The 6,752-nt window shown below is 39.0% G+C and overlaps 1 protein-coding gene across 5 annotated transcripts in view; it reads right to left on the bottom strand.

Annotated features, from left to right (window-relative positions):
* Positions 1-6,741, bottom strand: part of Xrcc4 (X-ray repair cross complementing 4) — a 203,300-nt gene extending 196,559 nt beyond the window's left edge. For 2 of the 5 annotated variants that reach the window (XR_001229116.1, XM_013349636.1), the window contains exon 1: positions 6,622-6,741. The gene's annotated coding sequence lies outside the window, so the exon portion shown is untranslated. Of the gene's footprint in view, positions 1-5,573; positions 5,675-6,161; positions 6,469-6,621 lie in introns of those variants that run through there. The other 3 variants (XM_013349637.2, XM_026783859.1, XM_005356521.3) reach the window with 3 other exon arrangements.
* Between the last annotated feature and the right edge of the window lie 11 nt (positions 6,742-6,752).

Raw genomic sequence — 6,752 nt, 5'->3', positions numbered from 1 at the left:
AGGAAGGAAGGAAGGAAGGAAGGAAGGAAGGAAGGAAGGAAGGAAGGAAGGAAGGAAGGAAGGAAGGAAGGAAGAAATCAATCCAGTTTTCCATCACCATTGGTGAAGATCCTGTCTTTTCTCCAGTGAGTGTTTCTTGTACCTGTGTGAAAAATCAGGTGACTATATCTGTGTGAAAGTTCTGAATCCTGTATTTTATTCAATTGAACTTTCATATGAATTTAATGTTTTCTCGGTTTCTGTGAAAAAATGTTATTGTGATTTTTCTAGGGACTAAATGAATCTGTGGGTCACTTTTCTGCTTCTTTATGAATGTGAAAATCTTTCCATTTTGTAATGTCTCCTTCAATTATTTTCTTCGGTAATTATAGTTTCCCTAGGAGCACGGGTTCGTCTGAGCCCGAGTGTCATGAAGCCCTACTGTCCTCAGAGTTGGACATGTGCTGAGAATGTGCCTGAGGATGATCTTAAAGTGATCAGCTCTCCCTGCCTCCACCTCCCAAGTTATGAGATCACACATATGACACCACACCAGTATTTTGTGTTGCTGGAGAAGGAAGTCAGTGGTACTTGGGCATTTACAGGCACTCCGCTGAATGAGCTACATCTCTGACTCATGTGGATTCAAACCCGTATTTGGGAGATAGGGAGAAAGTTTAGTTGATAAAGTTCTTGTCACAAAAACATGGTAGAAACTGGCAGATTTCAGCAGTTCACTGACCAGCCAGTTTTGTCTAATGGGCAAGACTCTGTTGGGAGCTCACCAACTCCAACTGGACTGGGAGTAAACGAGCATGGGAACAACCAAGCCCTTCTGAAGGGGGTTGACAGCTGGAGCAGACTGAGGGGTCACTAATAGTGACATTGGGGTGTGGCTCTACTGCATATACCAGCTTCACAGGATCCTATTTTCTTTGGATGTAAACCTTGCTCATCCTAGACATAGTAGGGAGGGCCTTATACTTTCCACAGGGCGGGGTGCATAGCACTCCCTTAGGGTTGGAGGGGTGGAGGGAGAGTCTGTGGAGGGAGAGGGAGGGGAGGGAGTGGGAATTTGGATTGGTAATTTTTTAAGTAATAATAAAAAAGAAAGAAAGAAAAAAGACTCTGTTTCAATAAGAACAGGAATAACTGGCCTCACGCCTTCAGATACATGCAGAGATATGTGCACATGCACACATGTCAATATACACATACAAAAACAAAGACACTTTAATTTGGGATATGAGGTAGAACGCAAAAACTCCTTTAAAATGCCATATTGTGCTTCTATAGACCTACATAAACACAGGGACACAAGCACATGCCTAAACGCACAATTATTTCTTTTCCCAGATGCCTGGAGAACCATGATTACTGTTAGCATTAACTTTGTGGAAGCAAAATCCAGCAGCTGACATCACTATAAAACAGGCTGGTTCATCACTTTTTAAATGCCATATTTAGAATTGCTAACAAATTCCTAAATATAGACAAATTCATTTAAAATTCAATATTCCAGATGCCTGTCAGTCACTCATTTCACAGTAAAATAAAGGGTTTTAAGCTCAATAACACTAAAAAGACAGGTAAGAATCAGATCCATTCTAAAAATATTAGAAATATATTGTTTTAATTCAGTCTTAAGGTTTTGATAATATACATTTGAACTAGTTTCTTGAATATTTTATTCCTTTACTGAGACTACCCTCTCATAAAATATCAAATACAAAACATCCAAGAATCAAGCACAGGAACAAATGAGCCCTAAATTCTTTTAAGAGACAGCTAGTGCAAATCAACCATACTTTTGCTCCTACCAGCCTTGTACACAGAAATAGGCTTCATGGAGAAAATGGGTGGAATCCTCTTTAGAGAGGCTGACTGACTAGGACTGTAAGAGAGCCCAGGTTTTGTTTCGTAAGAGTACTAAAGGACACATTAGTATCAGCACCTCTCTCAGCCAAAGCCAGGGATCTAAGAGGAGCCTGCAGGAGGAACCACTTGGGTCCCACCCCAATTTGTACATCAGTAGCTTTATTGAGAGCTCAGAACAGTTGAGAATTGAGAAGCTTATCTTTAGTACTTTGTGCCTTTGCTACATGGCCTCTCTCTTAGAAGACTAATACGTTGTTGGCTGGTGCGCAATTGATGTGATCTTGGTCTGAACAAATAGCATTCACAGTTGCTTCTGAATAAACAAGACACTTTTTAAATTAGTTTACAAAGCATTTTGTATGCCCTTTTGGATGCTGATAAGGAGCAGTGCAGAAGCCAGCGCTTAGGTCAGCTCAAGTTGGTTACAACACTATCATTGAGAACACCATTTTGAACTTGGGCTTCTTTTCTTGCTTTTAATAGTCAGTTATGGCTCCTCTTCAAGCTGCTTGGACTGCAGGTGTTCAAATTCTGCAGCTCTGCCAAGCAGTTGAACTTACAGACTGGGAAGGGATAAATGCATGTTTCTGATGAAGCAATTACTTATGTGGGCCCTTGTCAAGAAAACTAGGCTAATACCTAAAGGGAATTTGGCATAAAATATATAGAACCAGCTGTTAGTAGTCTATAATTGGATTCTTGCTATTATTTTGTTAGACTATACTTTTTAAAAAAGGAAATGTAATTGCAAACCAAAATCATGATTATGGGTTTATTTTATTTGAAAGACTTGTCACATTTTTAAAAGTTCAAAAACAGGGACATACAGAATTTTTTAAACAGAAAAGCAGACTTATATAACAACTATTATGCTATAAGTACTTTTGTGTCCATGTACACATAAGCAGAAGCCACAGCATGTCTTGGGGTGTCTTCCTTTATTGCGCCCTGCTTTATTGCCTGACATAAGATCTCTCACTAAAGCAGAAGCTGATGTTTTATGCTGAACTTATGCCAAAGAATATTTAGAGTCTGCTTGTCTCTACCCCACAATGCTTGGATTACAGGGATATTCAGCTATTATTGTGGGTGCTAGATCTGAACACGGATCTTCATGCTGAGTCCAAGTGCTCTTACTAACTGAACTATCTTCCCAAACCCTATATTTACTTTTGCATGTGGGGGTGTCTTTCTGTTTGTTTATTTGGTTGGTTGGCTGGTTTGTGATCTGCATAGGGATGAAAAATATGAATGTGTGGATTATTGATATACAAATATTAAGTTAAAGTCTTGGTATCATCAAAAGGAGATAAAGAAAGGAAAGGAGCATAAAATAATGATCAATAGAGCACTTTAACAATAAATGTTTAGGAAGAACAAAAGGATCTAGCAGTGCAAGCCTAGAAGGAGAAACCAAGGAAGCAGGAAGAACAGCATGTGACTTGAATGTGAATTAAAGCGTGCAAAGAGAAGCATGTGACTATGGTCCAGAGACAAAGCTAATAAGTAAAGGAAAAAACCGTCATGGGCGAGGAAGTGATCAAAGGATAAAACAAATATAACCATGCCTGAGGATCATCAACATCTGGAGATCACTGGTAACATTAAGAAGAGAATCTTGGTGCGGTATGGGAGCAGGAGTTGTTTTGGAGAAAACACATAAAAACATCAAACACTAGAAACTGGGATAAAAGAGAGAACTACACAGAAATGTTATTGCTGGGGAAATATTGAGGTTAAAATGTAAAAAGGTTAATAATATCTTTTTTTATTAATACAATATTTAGATATTTTTTTGTCTATCAAACCCTTAGCCAAGCACATTGTCCAGACTTCCTGAGGAGGTACAGGAAAAGGAACATACACAGCAGAATGGCCATGAAAGAACTATGGGAGGTGGAAGTGGAGACAGCTACTTCACATGGCGAAGGAAATGAGAAAGATGTCCATTAGGCAAAAGAGCCCCATGGCCTCTCAGAGGGCAAAGCTCAGAACTGCACAGAAGATCTGTTGCTTGAGAGAAGGGTTCCTGGCATAACCAGTGATGAGGATTCCAAAAACAGTCCCAATCCCAGCCCCAGAGCCAGCCACCCCAAGAAGTAGCTCCAGCCCCAATGAACTTGGCAGTTGTGTCAATATCCCTTGAAATGATGCTGGTGTGGAAGCTGCAGCTAGGGATGAATAGGTCAGAGGACTGGGACTGCCAAGCTGCTGAGGCCCCATCTGTCAATGTCTGTTGTCAGTTCAATTCCACTGCATACATCTGACTATTCAGCAGCTCTGCAGTTCTCCCAGAAGCAGGTAGAGAAGGACTTGAAGGAGGCATACAGCTTTAGGGGTGAGGGGCTAAGGCAGGCAAGCAGCTCCCAGGGTAGAGAAGACACGTAGAATCATTTCTTAAGATGAAAGAAAAAAACATGTCAAACAAAATTAGCCTGCCATAATCTAGAAGTCATGGGGGAAGAGAATGAAACCATTGAGACCAGGAAGGCAGCAATCAAAGTCAAAGGAACTTAACTTCAGTTTATGTATTTGGTTAAGAATCAGAAAAAGCAAGCACAAAAATAAATGAAGAAATAGATGGATAGAATTATAGATAAAAATAAAACCCAGTAATATATTTGAGTAGCAATAAATAATTAAAGTAAAAAGAAACCACAAATACTATCAATAACAGAAATCAAGAAAAAAGAGAAATACAGTGGTCTGGGAGTATTGAATAAAAATTAATTAATTTTAAACCTTTTATTGTGTGACTATGAAACTGAATCATTTTTTCATCATTACCCTCCACCAGAGAAGGAGAATGTAATGTACACCATAACACTTACTGTTACTGTGCACCAAAGACTTGGGTAAATTACTTACTCGTACTTACTCATTTAATCCTCACAACAGTGAAGAAAGCTAAACACACTCCTGCAGAAAACTATAAATACATCATTTCATATACAACCCTGTGGATGACATGAAAGCTGAAAATCCTCCTCCAGATGCAGAGAAGACAATAATATCTGTATAACGAATGACACAGTCAAGTTTCAGTGTTAGGAGGAAAATGACCCAAATGATTCTTAAATGAGAAATTCACAGTAGAGCTACCAGCAGGAATTTAAAAAAAAAAAAAGCAAAATAACGATTACGGAAGGAAGAAAGGAATTGTTCACTTACAATCAAAATGAAAATCAGGGTCTCTGTGTGCCTAATCACCTTACAGGTTCCCCACAGATCTAAGTATGTAAGATTCATTTTGCTATTTTACATGAATACAATAAATACCATACACACATGTTCAGCTTTATCTCCCCATAGTATGTGCTTCTATGAATAACTTAAAATTGACAAATCTATTTGTTACTACTTTGAAGTTAAGAGATGGCCTAAAGTAAAAAAAAAAAAAAAAAAAAAAAATTATGGCCTAAATTGTTCACAAATACAACAAACCCGTTACTATCTTGAACTCTAGCTTACTGTGCTCCTTACTAGAGCCTGAAGCATAGCCTCCTACAGAAATAGCAATGTCGGGTGTCAAAAGGTAGCACTCAGCAGTTTTTACATGAATAAGTCATTTATAACATCTACCAACGCTTTTCACTGCTACAGAAGCTAAACTTAGTGAGCTCAGAACATATTTTCTACAACTACATTTGGAACGTTCATATTTATTCAACTTGAGTAGTAAGGTATAACACAGGAATTTTGAAATGATTACATACCATGTGGAAGGTACTGTACACTGTATCATTCCTATTGTCCTCTTCTCTATTCCCCGTTAACTTCCTCTGCTGCAGTCTCGATACCACTAATAATGAAGAGCCTTAATTTGAATATTTGATGAACTTTTAGCAACTGAATAGAGTTGATTTTTAAAATCTAATTATAATTTCAAATAAAATCTTAGGTGCCATACAGTATCATACACACAAATAAAGCACTAAGTAAAAATACTGTGTTGCCCTAAGTATTGGATTCTCATGATTCAGCTGAATAGAGCTCATATCAATATATCAAATCAGTTTCCTTTCATTCATGCTCTCTACATATATCTTCTAGGCCAATAAACCAAAGAATAGCAACATTTTGAATAAAAAAGAAAACCATACTGCCTAAGAAAAAAAGTATTTGGATACACAATGTTTCCCTTATTTTGGTACACTTGGAAGCGTGAAAAAAAAATTCCCGACTTCAGAATCATTGAATCATTCGAAGATTCATATATATATATATAAATGAAAACATCAAATTACACCTTGCCCATATTTATAAAATTCGTAAGAAAAACTAGAGGTAAAGTAGTGCCTCACCTAGTGGTACTAAACTAGCCAATTACTCCACCTAAGAAATGGGCGGTTCCTTTCCAGTAGCGACCAGAGCTCTTGCCCTCCCTTCAGGGCCTACAAAGTCTAAGTCCCCGGATGTAGACCTGGCAGGGTGGGGGCAGTGAATCCACAAGCTAAACACAGTCCTCGGAATACAAGTATATGTCACGCAGTAACACAGCATATTCCAACGAGCCTCTCACTCTTGCAAATCAAAAGGCATAAAAAGAGAAACTTAAGGGGGACCTCAAAAGGTGACACCTTAGGAAACCCTGACATCCCCTAAGATCAACAAACACAAGGTCACAAACAGGATCAAAAGCCGCACACTGAGCAGCTTTGGAAGCAAATGTCAGAAAACTACAGGAGGCTGAAATGGGAAGAAACAGAAGGAGAGCGCAACTATTCCTTATGTAGAAAGACCGCAGCCACTTCCGGGCCCTACCTCTCAGTGACTCCACTTCCGGTCTCCTCCGAAGAAAATGTGGGCACTCAGGATAACACGGTGCGGCCAATGAGAGAGTCCGCTAATTCCGCGGTTTGCGCGGCGTCGCCCAAGCCCCGCCTTTTCCGGTA

This window comes from Microtus ochrogaster, chromosome 19, assembly GCF_000317375.1.
Source record: "Microtus ochrogaster isolate Prairie Vole_2 chromosome 19, MicOch1.0, whole genome shotgun sequence".
Taxonomy (NCBI): domain Eukaryota; kingdom Metazoa; phylum Chordata; class Mammalia; order Rodentia; family Cricetidae; genus Microtus; species Microtus ochrogaster.
Note: the sequence above shows the minus strand (reverse complement) of the source record. Positions and strands in the feature narration are given on the sequence as shown.